Source organism: Protopterus annectens, chromosome 1.part1, assembly GCF_019279795.1.
Source record: "Protopterus annectens isolate FY-2018-M chromosome 1.part1, PAN1.0, whole genome shotgun sequence".
NCBI classification, from domain to species: Eukaryota; Metazoa; Chordata; order Ceratodontiformes; family Protopteridae; genus Protopterus; species Protopterus annectens.
The window spans coordinates 1164671815-1164689805 of NC_056726.1; the positions used below are offsets into that span (position 1 = coordinate 1164671815).

The 17991-nt window shown below is 36.3% G+C and overlaps 1 protein-coding gene across 1 annotated transcript in view; it reads right to left on the reverse strand.

Moving 5' to 3' along the window:
* The window catches only part of PRKCG (protein kinase C gamma), a 4166346-nt gene that overhangs the window by 681107 nt on the left and 3467248 nt on the right, over positions 1-17991 (reverse strand). The window lies entirely within an intron of this gene.

Genomic DNA, 17991 nt, shown 5'->3' on the forward strand with positions numbered 1-17991 from the left:
TGAGACCAAAAAAAAAAAAAACACCCAAACTCTCTGCTCCTCTGATGTGGTGCATTCCTGGAACATGACTCTGTAACACCCTCACTTGTTAACATGAGGAGCTGAGAAAGAAAAGGTTGCTCTCAGTGTTCACAGTCATGCTCACTAACAACTTGCATTTGCCCCCTTCGACCCACACTAGCTACACTTCTAAGAAGTAATATCCTATAGATGCAGCTCACTGAGCTTGTAATGATGCTGTGGTCATCATGGTTGTGTGTGTGTGTGTGTGTGTGTGTGTGTGTGTGTGTGTGTGTGTGTGTGTGTGTGTGTGTGTGTGTGTGTATCTATTTTATACATACAACCAGGTTTGTGTATGCTTACGTGTAGCGTGTGTGTGTGTGTGTGTGTGTGTGTGTGTGTGTGTGTGTATTTTATACATACAACCAGGTTTGTGTATGCTTACGTGTAGCGTGTGTGTGTGTGTGTGTGTATGTGTGTGTGTGTGTGTGTGTGTGTGTGTGTGTGTGTGTATATGTATTTTATACATACAACCAGGTTTGTGTATGCTTACGTGTAGCGTGTGTGTGTGTGTGTGTGTGTGTGTGTGTGTGTGTGTGTGTGTGTATCTATTTTATACATACAACCAGGTTTGTGTATGCTTACGTGTAGCATGTGTGTGTGTGTGTGTGTGTGTGTGTGTATTTTATACATACAACCAGGTTTGTGTATGCTTATGTGTAGCGTGTGTGTGTGTGAGTGTGTGTGTGTGTGTGTGTGTGTGTGTGTGTGTGTGTGTGTGTGTGTGTGTGTGTGTGTGTGTGTGTGTGTATGTATTTTATACATACAACCAGGTTTGTGTATGCTTACGTGTAGCTCTGGAGATTAGTTCAGCTATGCCTTTTTTCATTTTCAGTTATGTGACAGAGGGGTATCCAGCAACTGAGTTAAGCTCTTTGCTGTTTTCTAATTAGAATATTGGGTGTCACCAAGTTTTTTTGTTGTCAGCACCTGCCCTGAAAAACCACATCTGAGCTCCCTAGCAATGATTGTTATAGTACTTTATTTTCCAGGTTTTGAAAGACATGGGGTTTATGGCAGTTGTCACTTGTGGATACCATGTTTGACATCCAGTGTGTTTGTGGCCTATCTTGATATATATATATATATATATATATATATATATATATATATATATATATATATATATATATTTTTTTTTTTTTTTTACTTTTTCTCTGTTATGACTCCAAATATGAAAGAATAGGGCACAATCTTCTATGGCCAAGCTTCTTAATTTTCTTTTCTTCTCCCTTAAATAGGAGAAAGCCAGCTATCTCAAGATTTCTATAAAATAAAAAAGCTCTCCAACCCAACCACAATGGGGTCCACCCATTGTGAAGCTGCACACACACCATTCCACTGAAATTTACAGAGCAATAGACATTCTTTATTCCAAACTGAACATCATTACACTATGGAGATAAAGCCAACATAGTGTCTTATACAGGGTGATTCTTGCAGTGTCAACATATGTGTTTAAAGTTTACACAGCAACATTTTCTGATATGTGTGTGTGTACTAGCATTGCTAAGCCAATAATAACCCATATAAAGCATTTATTTAATGACATATATAGTGGTCTTCAGAAGAAAGTGGTGGTGAAGGGGCAGCTGGTTCATGTTGCCCATATGACAACCCTGGATCAGGAATTTGAAGAGAAATGTGGCTAGATGAAAACCATGTTACTCGATAGTGGGTACCTAGAATCTGTAATAGATGAGATGGTGCAGAAGATCGCATATAAAAGAAACTCTGGGCATTTTGTATCATTGCATAATGGTACAAGCACAGGATCATAGAGGTTTGGAACATGTAGTAACAGTGAATAATCCATTTCCCACTTCCCTCATCATTAGATATAGCCTGGATATTTTCAACATTCACGCTATCTTCAATAAAAACTGTAGACTGTTGACAGAAGATAGATCACTTAGGGAAAAAGTTGGGGAAGCTCCTTCTATAGTCTTTAGAAAGGGTCAAAAATATATTTGAAGGTGGACAGTGCACAATGAAGACTAATTTGGGCATGTTTAAATGTGATAGATGCTCAGTTTGCAGATGTATAGCCACAGGTGACAGATTTCGCATTCAAAGCAAATGCTTTAGGATGTCCCATAGGGTGAATTGTGAAAGTCATGTGATCGTGTATGTGGCACTCTGCCAGCAATGTGAGCGTTAATACATTGGTAAGACTGAACAGAAACTCTGCGAGCAGATATACAAGCATCTATATAAGGCGATGAAATGTTAAAGTACTAACACACTTTACAAACATGTTTCTGAATATCCTGGGCATACTTTCAAATTCACAGTTGTAGAGCAGGTTAAAATGGACCCAAGAGGGAGTCCATGGAAAATATAGTTGGAGATGTGTGAAATTTATTGGCAGATGTATTGGAATTCCTATTGCTGGCAAGGATTAAATGTACAAGCCAGTATAACACTTAGGTTAAAACTTAAAGCACTTAAAAAATGATATGTTGGCTTTTATGCGCTCAATATAGGTTTTTTTTCTCACAACTTTTTTTTTTATTTTTCAAATACATTTGAATGAAATCCATAGTATTTATACATAACATCTTAAATAACTATGCATACTATTTACATTAGCCTGACAATATAACAGATCTTAATGTATACAATTACTTTATAAGTATGTCCAATCCACTATCAGAGTGTTTGATCATTTATTGTATAGTGTCAATCAGCGATAAGACTTTTCCCCAAGGGTTGTTGATAAATGGCTTTGGATAAATTCTTAGTTCTTTAATTTTAATTTCCAATAATGCTGTGGTCTTCAGTAGGCTGTAGAAGTCTTCCAAAGTTGGTATTGTGTTTGTATTCTGTCTTCTTGTTATACACTTCCTTAAAATTGCAAGTATAGTCCATACTAGATACATGTTTGACCTATTCAAATGAGGTCCTTTGTTCACATTTAATAATACAAGAGCTTAAGTTAAATAAAATGATCCATTCAATAAAGCTTCTAGAAAGTTATTAATACCATTCCAAAATGGCTTAATTTTAACACAGTCAAAGAAAAAGTGATTCCAATCTGCATTATGTACTTGTTCTCATTTTCAACATATTCCTTTTATGGAAGAACTAACTTTACTGATTCTGTCTGGGGTTTACAATGCTCTGTGCAAGTATTTCCAGTATTGTGTAAAGGATGTATATTTTATTGATAATAAGATATTTGTTTTAATATCTTCAGTTAACTGTATTGAGTGTCCCTTTGTCATATATTTCCAATATGAGGTTTTGGGTGTTGTTTTATAGTTTATCAATATATTGTAAAATTTTGAAATACTGTTTCCCATGTCAGTCATTATATACGATTTCATATATGTATTTCATACATTTAGGTATTTCTTTAAATGAAGAATTGTTAAATATTCTACTTACATTTTGTGAAATGACAGCATACTCTGTAAAGTTAGCCAGTCCTGTTGTGGAATTTTTTATGTTGTTTTTATTACTTGCATATCTAAAACTTTTAGTTCTTTGATACATTGGAGCCAACAAACAAATCCTTTCTGTTCCCAAGAATTAATAATTTCTCTATATATTTTATGTGGAAAGTTCTTTGTGACTATAAATGGTGTTAAAAGATCAAACCAGATTTTTAAATCTATTTTTGCATTAATAATTTTCCTAAATGAGTCAATGTAATAATTAATCATACAAGTTTTAGTGGGTTTAGTTATGTTATGTTATATTGCATACTAATACATAATATGTGCCATGGCAAATTGCTTTTATCTGTTATTTGAATTTTTTTTTTTTTTTGTAAATCAAATTCATTTATTGATGCTACAGTTAGTAATTCTTTCCAATTTGCAAAGTAATTTGGACTTATCCAATCTGAGATTGTTTTAGATATTGATGCTTTTATATATGTTTTGATATCAGGAAAGTTTAATCCTCCCTGTTTCCATGGTCTGATATGCTGTATTAAAGCTATTGTTTCTTTTGGGAAACCATAGAAATTTTATTAGGCATGAATTTATTTATTTAAATATATTCCTTTCTGGTAACAGTTGTATTGCCAAGGCTATATATAGGATTCTGGACAGTAAAACCATTTTTATTAACTGTAGTCTATCTTCAAATGTTAATATTATTTTGTTCCATTTTTCTACAGATATTTAATTGTATTGATGATATTATTGTATTTTTGAGACTAATTCATTATTATCCTTGCATAACTCAATTCCTAGACATTTTAAGATAGATTCTTGTTTCCCTATGATGTGATATTGATTTTGATTTATTGAAATGGAATGTGATATTGATTTTGATTTATTGAAATGGAATCCTGAAGTCATGTGAAATTTGTCAATTAATGTATCTAATTCTACTAATGTCTCTTTTGTATTAGATAATGTTAGTAATATGTCATCAGCAAATAGCATTACTTTAGAATTGTATTGTTCATAAACATCTATTCCTTTGATTTTTACATTGTTACAGATTGAATCTGCCAATATTTCAATAGCCAGAGCAAATAGAATTGGTGACATGGGACATCCTTGTTTAGTGCCTTTTGTAATATGTATAGATTCAGAGGTAAAAGGATCTAACTTGACATATGCTAAATTATTTGTATTTATTCTTTAGGAGATGAACAAAGGATGCAGGAAATTCAAATTGCATTAGGATTTTGAATAAATGGTCCCAATTTAGGCAATCAAAGGCTTTCTCTATATCTAAGCCTATTATGAGTGTTTCTTTATATTCTTTATTAACATAATCTATAAGAGAAATTATCATTTTAATATTGTCATGTGTGTGTCTATAATATATAAATCCAGTCTGATCATTATTTATTGTTTTGGATAGTGGTATTTTCATTCTGTTAGTTAATATTGTCATAAATATCTTATAGTCATTATTTAATAATGATATAGGTACAGGGGTTTGGGGATTTGGTTTCCTTTAGGATTAGTGTGATTAAGGAATATCTCCAAGAGGGTGGTGTTAAAGCTTGTGACTGAAATTCTAATAGAGTTTTATGGAAGAGGGATAGTACCTTTGAATGAAAAATTTACATTCTGTGACATTCCTAGTTCAGCCTTCTACTGTTTCCTTGGAACAACTTTTTCAGTTTGATGTCATTTATAAAACACTAGTTACCTTGGTAACCACTTAAGTATTATATATGGTCAAGATGGGTTACAAAAACTACAATTCAAGTTAAAGTAATTACATAATTTGTTATGCACATTTACTTGTATAAGAAAAGCATCATGCTTCCCCTTGATGTTCAATGTAGTGTATGTCATTTATGACACATTAAGACAGTAGTGTTGTTATACACAAGCCCACGCTATTAAATCCTGTCCTTAATATCTAAATTCACCAGACTGCTTCATCTTATATGACAATTATATATTTTATGTCTAGATTTACTAAAATCATACATTATATAACTATTGTGTGTGTTTTTTTTTTTTTTGGCTGTTGCTTAGTTATTTGAGAGACCACAAGCTGTAATGCTTATTCTTATTATTAGCTCCTTCCAAGCATGTTTATACTGTCCATAGACTTTAAATTATGAGAACCTTCTAGTTTCTTATTTGTTATAAGTATATTTCCATCCTTACATACACAGATATCAGTACTTCAAGCATGGGCAACAATGCCCATCCAGTTTTGCCAGAATACCATTCACTAGTTCATGTGGTGTGTTTCCAGGCTGCTCTTAAAATATCCAAACCAATATTTGTCCTGTTCCATTTTACCAGCTTGTTCCATGCAGTGGCTACTCTGTCAGTGAACCACTCAACACACCTTCCATTCCCACAGATATTTCCATGAAGGAGATCTGATGACTCTCTAGCACTTCCCGGCAACCCCAAACACCACTAGAATCAGCTATCCCCATATGCCCAACACGTCTGAGCAAGCTCACCTCCTAGACCACTGCAAACGGTACTGCACAAGACCAAGTGCTTTTAGTCTTTCACAATAACTCAGACTTTTACTCTTATGTAAGTCTTAATGTGTTTGGACCAAAATACATTTTAAATATAAAATTACGCTTATTATTTTTTTAATCAAGAATCAACTTACTGAGCTAAACGAAGTGCTGGGAGACCATCAATATATGTACATATAGTTTAAATCAGCCCTTTTATTAGATATATATATTTTTTTAAAACCCAAAACTTCATTGCTGAAAATCATCTCGGAGGGTCCTTAGAGCCGTAAGCATCATCATCACTCTGTCTCCATTACCATAGCAACCTGGGAGCATCTGTTTCTGTTAGTGTGTTTGTGTACTGCATACCAGAGGCTCACAGTGTACCTGAAGCAAAGCTTCACTTTACTGCAACTTCAACGAACAGGAACAGATGAGACTCACCACAGCAAATGTATAAAAATCCAAAAGACTTTAATGAAATATCACAAAACTGCAGTGGGTAGTAAGCTCTTTCACGTTTAAATAATGCTTCCTCAGACTTTAACCAACTGCAACTTCAAGCCTAAATTCCCTCCCTTTCAGGGAGGCAACAGCCAGGAAAAGAACAGAGAGCAAACAGATCAAAAAAAAAAAAAACTCCCAACAAGCCGCCACAACAAGAGATAACACATTCTTCCAGCCTTCCCACCTCTCACTCAGCAGATGTATAAACAAACTATTCTCTGCCAAAATATCCCAAATCACAGTTTTATCCAACCCCTTCCCCTGGATCCAGGCTAAAACACCAAATGTCTCTTCCTAATACACAAGCATCAGTAAACCTCGATCACAAGCTGCAACCCACAGCTTCCCGGAGATGAAAATGGCAACATACAACAGCTGCCAGACACAGCTGCATCCACACACACCATGTCAGGCTTAATCAAACAGTACTTGAAGCTATGATACCTGCCATAATTGATATTAACTATGTTTAGACAGAATAATAATGACATTTGTACTAGCTGCCAGACACAGCTGCATCCATGCACACCATAACAGGATTGATCAAACAGCACTTGTAGCTGTGATACCTGCCATAATTGATATTAACTATATTTAGAAAGAATAATAATGACATTTGTACTAAAAGCTTGCTACTATTTTTAACCAGAATATACATGACATTTCTAAATCATACTTTAACTGAAGAAAGCATTTTTTTTCAAAACACTCTACTGTTACTGCTATTATATATGATGTTAATTTGTTACATTTGAGTCTGACCTCTGATGAATGGTAGCTTGTTGAATTATTTAATTAATTACTTAAGTTATTATAAGTAAAATCAATGAAAAATTAACAAAATAAGTATTCATTGAGTTCAAGTAGGGGAACAAAAATTTCTATGCTTGTATTATACGTTGCTTTGTTTGGCTTATATATAATGTAAATAGTAACCTGTCTTGACCTACCTTTGTGAAGAATTATTGGACTGTGAACATTCTGAATAAATCATTACTGTTACTCAGTTGTTTAAGAAACATTCCTTTTTCTAAAATAAAAACAGATGACAAGTGATGTATCATATCAGTTGATACTTTGAGAGTTGTATTAGTAAGAGTTATTTTTTTGGGACAGCTATCTTGGAATCCGTTTTTTGTTTCTTCTTTCTAGCATCAGTCCAAGGATTTGTTTCTTTTATTTTTTTAAGAGTAGGGGCCATCCATTCCATTTCTTCTGGGATAGACACTGTGTTGTTTTTGATGAATATAGTAGCTTCTTCTAAGTCATTAAAGGTTCTCATTTCATTAGCAACAAGTATTTCTATCTTGGCTGGAAAGGCCAGCTGTGCTTTAATGTTGTTTTGTTTTAACAGTTTTATTATTGGCCAGACTTTTTTCCTTTGTTCTAGTATTCTGGAAGAATAATCATTGTCAAACCTTATCAAGCTTTGATTATATTTTAAGGGTGATTTTCTCCAAGCAGATGTATTAGTTCCTTGTCCAGAAATGAAAGAAGTTTTATAACTATGGATCTAGGTAGAGTATTTGTTGAGTTAGAAGCAGGTTTCCTCAGTGCTCTATGCGCCATTTAAATTCCAAACGAAAGTCCCTCTTTCAAGTCTACAAGTTCAGGAATCCAAGTTGTTAAGAATGAAATAATGTCTTCTCTTTCAGTGTTTTCAGGCAGACCAAAGATCCTTATGTTGTTTCTCCTTTCCCTGTTTTCTAAGTCATCTATTTTGTTAAGCAGCCATGTATTCTGTTTAAGCAGAAATTCATTTTGAAATTCTTACTCTGAGTCTCCCTTCAATGTCATCTAGAGAAGTTTCTATATTTGTTATATTTGTATGGTGTTGCTATAATAGTTCCTTAAGAGTATCAGTCTGTTTTTGAGAATTTAATTTGAGGTTTTCTAAGTCATTTTTAAAGCCACCCATCTTCACAGATAGTTCCTGTAAGGTAGATGTCATCAATTGCAGTTCTTTTTTCAAAGCAGCATCTGGATGAGAATTCCTTGAGTTGTTCAATCCAGTAACTCAATATATCTCCAAGTTACTTGACATAAAAATGTTTGTATATTTCCACCAAAATTGATATTTATGTAATTTAGTAATTTATCTGTATATTTCTGATCTTTTAAACTTGAAAATAATAAACTTTTCCTATATTATTATACTAGTTTATGGAGCTCTCAAACTTCACTGCTCTCAGTTGGCCATCTAGGCTCTACCCCCCCCCCCTAATATAGGTTTTAATGGTATGAAATTCATTTTATATGTTTAATAACATGATTTTTTTTGTGCTATTTTTTAGCATGTCATATGAAGGAAATGGTTTTAAAATTCAAAGAGCGCTCTCTTCAGGGGGGTGTGCCTCTTTTGGCAGGATGTTTGTTGAATCATGTGATAATTTCAAAAGGTTTAAAATGATTTTTAATTGTGTTCTGATTGAAGATTTTGCATTGACAAAACAAAAGCACTTATCTCTTTGGATGTTTTATCTCTTTGGATGTTTTACAGGTATTAATTTTAATTAACCATTTATTAAAGCAAGGTAGATTCACATTGGTGCCCTGAACCTCTGTACTGCCCACAGTTGTGAATGCCCCCTTTGTTTTTGTACACAGGCACTAGTATGGTTATTCTTCAGCCATCTGGGATATGCCTTTCTGTCCATACTGCTATGAGTACCCATCGGAGCCATTTCTCTCCGAACTCACCCAAACATTTTAATCATATCTGCTGTGACCTAATCTGTGAGGAATGGCCAGTATACTTGCATAGGGTTGTGAGATATTATTCAAAATCAGGGGCCCAGAGAAGTAAATATTGTGGGAAGAAATATCTAGGGAATTGTTATGGCTAGGCTTGCATAGGCCTTAGAGCCAATAGCCTAGTACCAACCTATGAACCTATGAACCTATTATTACTGTCTTTAGCCAGGATAGGACTGAACTTACTCTTTTACTGTGGAATGCATGCAGTCTAGATATAAATAAAAAAATATTTTCTGGCACCTGCTATACAATATAAATACTGATTTATAGACTTTATTTAGAAGTGCCCCTTACAATCTAAACCCTTTAAAGAGGAACTGTGCTCCCTGTACATTTGCAGGAGGAAAAGCCACTAAACATTTTAGTGTTGCTGTCTTAATCAAGAAGAATATATATTTTTTCATGTAGTACAAGCAAAGAATGAAGAGGTGGGAAGGTTTTTGCCGCATTATTTCCTTACAGAACCTCAACATAGGATCATACTTGGATAATCTGAGGACTTAATACTACACAATAAATGTAACACTCTACTATTGTATGATTTAAACAATGCTAATGTTTGGCTTGATCCACAATGTGCCTTATATCCTGAAGGAAAGTCCTTTACTTTTTAGCAGTTTCTCATAAATCCTACTTAATGACACATTTTTTTAAATGCTAAGATAAATATTTAAAATATTCACAAGAACTTTGAGCATTTTATTTATTCTGTCATGCATATGTAGTTGGTAGCTGTTCCTAAATCCCAATCTTTCTCTACGTGGATGTTAAGCACTAATCACCTCTAAAAGAGTTAAAAATTTTGTTTTGCCAATGTAAGCTCAGTTTTAAGAATAATACAATTATCAACATTAAGTGAGCAGCACTGAAATTGACTGTAACGTCCCAATTATCAGTAAAATAGTATATTTAAAGATGTGCAGATACAAAGCTATTACTGTTGTAGAAACTGCAATTATTAGAGATAATAATATAAGATTGTGATTTAAGGGAATCCTTTTTACAGAATAAATATGATTACATAGTCAAAACCCTGTATCATCTCAAAAGTATGCATGCATGCAACCTGTCTCCCACTGAGTCAATAACAGGAGCAAAATATATGTAATGGTCTGGTATCCCATCTGTAGAATAGAGGGTTATGTTGTACCTTTAAGAAGCATTTCCAAGGACTCAGTGTGCATATAAATATCAAGCACGTGCAAGCTTCAGTGCCACTTTGAGAGTGCCGCCAGAGAGTGAGCATGTATGAATGTATTAGCTAGTTTGTTTATAAGTTTATCTACGTTAAAGTTATTAAGCCTCAATCCTGACATGTCTGTGCATAATAAAGCTGCTTGAACAGAACCCATGAAGACTCGTCTATTACATCCTGACTGGATGAGTGACACGGAGTCAGAACCAAGATTCCAGAGACTGCTTTTCAGAGCAATGAGGTACAGGGTTAACAGTGAAGGTAAACTGAGAGAACCGAGCACAAAAAAGAGCCAGAAATGAACAAAATGTAATGAAAACTTGCACAAATTATTTATTTTATAAAAAAGATAAAACGGACCATTACAAGAGTACAAACCACATTATTAAACAAGTGAGAGGCACAAAAGGTTTATTATATGACAAAATGTTTAAAATTAAGATATTTGATAAAACGAGCATCAGAAAAGCACATAAGAGATTCCAAATTACCCTGGAACTGCAAAATGAGCATGTTTAAAATAAAATGGCATGTTTAAAATAAAATGGCATGTTTAGAGTAAAATGGCATGTTTAAAATAAAATGGCATGTTTAAAGTAAAATGAGCACAAGAAAAGTAAAATGGGCATGAAATGAGATTAAACAAGCAAAACAAATATAATAAGGGCAAAATGGGCAGAATAAGCATAAATAAAGCAGGGCGACTACATATTTTTGGCAAAGTACTGTGTTTTGGCATAAACTACTATTTCACACTGAACGGCGCCCTGAAAGGCATAATTAGAGTTATTTGAAGTATCTCAAAGTGTGTAAAGTGCTTACAATGTGTGCTTATTACTGTGCATTTATTCCAAAGAGTATATTTGTGTGCAAAGTGCAACTATTTCATGAAGTACTGTCAAAATACAGCCATTTCAAAAAGCTTCTTGTGCTGGATGTGTCTATTTGCAAAATGTCGCTTTTACAGAGTGTTTCTTGCACTGTAAAGAGTTATCAAAGTACAGTCATTTTGGAAAAGTTTCAGTATGCTGTGTACTGTTTATTCACAAAGTGCAAGTACTTCAAAATGTTTCTTACTCTGAGCTTCTTCTGTCCAATTTATTCGCACAGTATAGTTATTTGAAATGTTTCTTAAACTGATGAGAAGTCACATTTTACAGTACAGTAATTTCAAGAGTATTCTTGTTGTGCCCGAGAGTCATATTTTGCAATGTTCAGTTATTTAGAGGCTTGTTGTGCTATTGGGCATAGTTACAAATACTGGCATAAATTTCTGGAATATGTATATGTATATGTATGTGTTTTCATGTATAATTGCAAAAGCCTTCACTGGTATGTGTTAATATGGCACACAGATTTCGAAAACCCTAACCACTTGTATTTGATCAGAATATTGCAGAGAATTGATGAATATTTGAGCAAGAGTACGATATTTTTATACAAGTAGCTTATTCTGATAAAACATGCATGCACCAGGGCATTCATTTTGCTAAATCTGGCTCAGTTAGAGGTAATTGAAAGAGAGAGTTCATTTGTGTATGCGCCAGCAGTATATGACAAGGTGAAAACCATCATATTTTTACACAAGAGATCAGAAACCAAGGAAAACTTTTGCAGGTTGTATTACTGACTTGAGAAACAAAGCTAAAATATGCCAGTTTGGTGATTTAAAAGATGAATTGATAAAGGAGAGGCTTGTGTGTGGTATTAATAGTGCTGCTGTGAGAAATATTTTGCTTTGTGGTGGTGATTTAATGCTAAGCAAAGCTAGTGAGATTTGTGAAATCCCTGAAGTTACAGAAAGGCACACAAGTATGCTTGCAAGTGATAAGAGCATGGGTTCTGCAGGCTCCAGAGCAAATGAAAACAGCATGCAACATGTGCCTAGCAAAAGCAGGCCTAAGCACATGGCATATGCCACCCCTGCAGGCTCTCCTGGTAAAACCCATAGTTTTCCAGCAAGTTCTAAGAAGAGAGTATGCTCAGTGCAGTACAAGGTGAGTCAGAAAAATCCACATATAGCTTTATTGTTAACTGTTGCAATTGTGTTGGTAACCATGAGTTAAAAAGAGAAAAAAATGGTTAGCATTTGGTCAGCAATGCCACAAATATAAAAATGGAACTATTTTCAAAAGTTTTGCAAATCAAGTAAAGCTCACACAGTCACTCTAAAAGTAAGTTGATCATATAGATAGCTGCAGTTCTATTTTCTACATAGACTGTGTGTCAATGATTGGTGAAAAGGTTAATGCACTGAATTTGTCGGCAAAGAATGAAGCATTTTGTACTGTCCAGATCAATGGTAAACCCACTGAGCTCAAAGTGCATACTGGTTCAATGTGTAATGTTATGTCAGTAGACACATTTGCTATAGTGAGGACTGGTGAACAATTTAATTATGACTAGTTGTGTGAAACTTGTTGCTTATGGAGGTGAAGAAATTCAAACCGAAGGCTCAGTAATGCTTTCATGTTACTTGGCTAGGAACTGTTACAGCTTGTTATTCTATAGTCTGAAGACCTGTGCAGTCATTATTGGGTCTCAGAGACAGTTTGAGAATGAATGTGCTTTCTTTTACCAAAGAAGTTCATTATATAAGCACACATCCAAGTTCCAATTTTACTGAAGCTATTTTCTCAGAGTACACTGATGTCTTTATTGACAAGTTGTGCAAACTTCCAGTTGTGTATTCTATGAAGTTAGACCCAGAAGTCAGACCAGTAGTCAGACCACCAAGATAAGTTCCGATAGCTATGCAGAATAAAGTTAAAGCTCAGTTGAATAAAATGGTGCAACAAGGTGTAATTCTTCCAGTCACATAACCAACTGAATGGGTGTCTTCATGCATGGTATCAACCCTCAAGAAAGGTACAGAAGAAATCAGAATATGTATCGACCCAAGAGATTTGAACAAAGCATTACAGAGACAGCATCATCCAATATGTACAGTCGAGGAAGTTGCAGTTCTAATACCAAATCCACTGTTTTTTTTCTGTCTAGGATGCAAAAAGTTAATTTTGGCAAGTGATGCTTTACTAGAAAGGCTCACCCAGACTCTGCCACAGTTTGCTGTGAGGGGAAGGTTAGTTTGTTTTTTTATTTCTTGTATTTTGAATTACTTTATTGCCTTTTTCTGTTTCGTATACTGTGACTTGTTTTCTTTACACTGTGTTTTACTTGTATTCTGCTTTTAACTGCATATTAAAACTTGAAAAGAGACCACAGTTCTGTCTCTTGTGAGTCAGACAGAATTTTTAGAATTTTTTCCCACTCTCCCTCTCTGTTAATCTTGTGTTCTTAAATACCACTGTTTTTGTACTTGGTTGCCCCTTATGTTAGTTTAACCATATGTCTCGTTTCCTCCTTCCTTTTACTGGCTGGTGTGAGTAAGCACAAAATTATCATTTTGTGAAACCACTCCCCTTTAGCTATTTAAATTTATTGGCCATCCTATTGTATTCCATGGTATCAGAATACAAAAGTGCCCACCCCCTTTCAATCTATCTTGCTCTTTTAATAATTGTGTTTTTTCCACTAAAACTTAACTTTTTAGAAAACTAAAACTTAAGTTACCCACTTTCATATCTAACTGTTTAGTGCACACTGCAGTGTTTAGGATAAACCATTTTTTTCATCTTACCTTTAAGCATCTATTGTAAGGCCACCAGTTACTGGAGACTCCACATTCTGCCTCTCAGTAGTCATCTTGGGATTAGTGCTTCTGTTTTCTGGTGTGAGAAGGAGTGCAGTGAAATTATATCCTGGAGACTGCTGATCACCAGAAAGCCAAATAACTGCTTTATAGGTGACAGCTTAGAATCTGTGCTTATATTCTGATCCTGGTGAGAGTAGGAGCAGAGTGCATTGATTCCTGACTGTTTCTGTTTGGAGAGTCAGTGTCTGTGCTTACTGTACCTGATTGGTCTGGTTGCTATTCGAGGCATCTACCAGAAAAAGGCTACAAGCCTGCAGACCCTTGCATCATCTGGGACAAGACTGTGGATCTCCAGACAGGCTGTGACCTGCTTCTTTTCTTGGGATTGGTGCTAACATTTTGCTTCTGGTGAGAGAAGAAGCAAAGGAGAATTGTATCCCAACAAAGTGAAGCTGTGCTGAGACCAGCATTAGTAGTAACCAGGTAGTAGCCATTCATGCAACTCCCCTCTTTTCATCATTCTTGACAGGCTAATTCTTTGTTTTCAGTAAGTACTGCTTGATTTGTTTCTAACTAAAGAATACCTGCCTAAATATTTCATCCTTAAATTTTCAGGGTTTACATATTAGTTCCCCCTCAAGTGTTTGGCAGTGCTTTGTACAGACTCAGACACCTTGAGTGAGACTTTTTCTGTAAAAGCATAACTGAAATGTCTCCAATATCTAGTTGCACACAGGACAACTAGGTTGCATTGACAAGCACTGTCCACATAGTTGCAAACCGCATACTCTTGACAGTGATTGATATTCTCACTCCAACAGTCTATTCAATAAAAAAGGGTCTGTTGCCATGGATATGAACTTTCCTACTGTCTCCATTACTGGCATGGTGGATATGAGCATCCTGAGGCAATGTAGAAATTGCCTCATGTTTACTGACAATCAGTTAATTCTCAAACAAACTGATATGGTATGTGAGAGATGTAGTTACACAATGCCACTGGAGGCAAAGGTCTCACATAAAAGTACTCTTAAAGTCAATAAGTTTGGCAGTAGTACACATGTTGCACCCATCACCCACAATTCAAAGCAGATATATAGACCCACATATACTGAGGCACTTACATATAACCTTCCTAAACCACAAAGACCTCCTAGACAAAGTACACCTAAGAAATACCTTCTGCATCCCCAAACACGATCTTGCAAAACAACACCCACATCAACACATAGAGCTACATCTCATGGAGCCTCTATCTCTAAGCCCATAAGGCAAGTCACCACACAATCCAACATTCTAGTCATTGGAGAATCCATCGTTAGACACACTGATGTCCCTCTCACCAGTCTGAGTAAGGAAAAAGTTACAGTCAGTTGATTATCAGGGGCTAGGATCTGCCACATTACGCATGCACTCAGGTCACTGGACTACAGTTACCAATATGACTGAGTCATAGTCCATTTGGGAGTAAATGACCTGAGACATACCTCTCTAGACTATATGAAGAGAGACATAATAGAGCTCTAGGAATATGTGTCTCAGGCTGGTATGAGCCTAGCATTGACCAGCATTTTACTTTCTCCAAGAATGATGCCACAATACGAACAAAAGCTGGTAGACTTTAATAATTGGCTTAGTTTCTGGTGTCATTCTAAGGGGGTGCAATATTTGTCAGCATAGAAGGAGATGGTCAAAAGACCATGCTGCTTTGCCAGGGATGGTCTGCACCTCTCCCCTCTAGTCTTTCAAATATGAGATAAAACATTCCCCGGGATTCATGAAGCTTGTGACAGGCGCCGGAGTAGTGCCGGCGATCTAGTGCCAAATATGGCCACCAAGCGATTCAGGTACAAGCTGTTTCCATGTGCACTACCATCGCACACCAGAGCTGCGCAGCTCGCAGTGCATGTATGCTAATTATCCCATGTGCGGCAGTGTAGCATGCAAATGAAGGTATATAGCAATTCATGAAGTGGTGCAGGTGTAGCATAAGCATGAAGAAATGTAAACCAAAAAAAGCAGTTTACATTTTTTCAAACATAAAATCAGAGCCATGAAAGCGGACCAAACTTACGTATTATAATGTTAATATATGCCAGTGGCTAAATATATAGCCAATGGCATAAAAAACATGCTCAACACATAAAAAATAACATTTAATGTCATGGCCACACAAACGCAAAGTAAAACCGCAGTGCATCGGTGTGCAAATGGGATCACAAGGAAAATATATTTAGATGTTATAAAACTGCAATGTAACACAATTCATGAATTCCCCATAATAGTCAATGGCATGCATGCTACACCACAACCATGGCGCAATGGTTGCTAAGGGTCTGTGACAGTGTTCTGCACGGTAACTAGGAATTAGTAGTCAATGCCATGCAAATGAGTCAAGTAATTCTGAATTGCAAATGCCCCGCCAGCATAAGGATGGCATAGCAGTACAACACTGAGGAGTGCCTGGAGGTAAACATAACATCAAGAGAGGGGTGCGCCACTGCAGCTGTAAGCACATTGGATCATTGCTAATCCGGTTGACTGTTGCTAAGCAAAGCCACAGGATAGGGGTGTGGAAGTAGCCATAGCTTTGCTTAGCTGAGAGCACTGAAGGTAACCGAAAGTGCATGTGAACGTGGATGAAAACGCACTCGAAACCCAGTAAATGGCTGTGCGCGGCGTGCACCACAGCTGAAACAGGAAGGATACAGGAAGACAATAAGGAAATGCCGCAGCATGGTAACTGGAGTAAAAATGAGTAATTAACACCTAGGAACTCACAGTGGGCCATTGACAACAGCTAACAAAGCTGCTAGCAGCTACCTGCAGAACAGGAAAGGGGAGGTGCTGTACAGCAAAGAAAAGAGAACTGTCACAGCAGAACAAAGCAAACTTTCAGTAATCAGCTACACAACACATTTCCCAACACAATCCTGGGTTGTGAAAGTACAAGACAAGAAAGCCAGCAGCTGGTTGCATGCCTGACAATGGGAGGGGAATCGGGTTGAAAAGTGAAGTAAAGGGCAATAGATGAATCACGGCAGCCAAGCGTAAGTCAACACCAAAGGCCCCACAATAGCAGTACCTGCTGTAAAACCAATAATTAACATACCCCACAGCTGGAATTGCACATACACACCCAATTACACCAGCATCATCTATTGCACAATAGTATAAGGTGTGAAAGTCCCACACACACACACTTGTGTATTCCCAGACATTCTTCACCATTGGTGTATACAGACGGGGAACTTTTAATATGTATATGTTAGGGGCCGCCATAGCTTTGATTAACCAGCATGTGTTGGAGACTGACAGTGGTGTGGAGGATGATGCTGACAACCATCTCAGGCATCGGAGGAGGAGAAGAGTGTTCAGACCCAGGGTAACCTACCAGGGGCTACATGGTCTGGATATAGTAGAGCATTACAGGGTGGACAGGTACATCATACAGCAACTTGTTGAGCTGTGCCGGCCATGCCTCAGAGCCAGAAGTAACAGAGGGGAACCCATCCCAGTGGACATGAAGGTATGTGTAAGCTTGAGAATACTAGCCATAGGTACCTTCCAAAGGCCAACTGGTCAGTACAAAGGATAGTACTTTAGTTTTATGCCTAAATGTAAGCTTATTGTTGTAGCAGTTTAGTTGCTTATTCTGTTTTGTTTACTTGCTTATTCTGTTTCTTGTAACATTTAAGTATTTTACATATGGAAATAAGTATTGTATGGGACTATTACATAAAATATGGGACATAATTATGTCCTACAATTGCAGGACATTTGACATATATAATGGTTTTGGTATGGACACAACTGCCTACAGGGGGACTGTCCCTCACAATGTGGGACAGGTGGTAACCCTAACCATTGGGCTAGGCTTAGCAATTGGCGGCACACTAACATGATGCG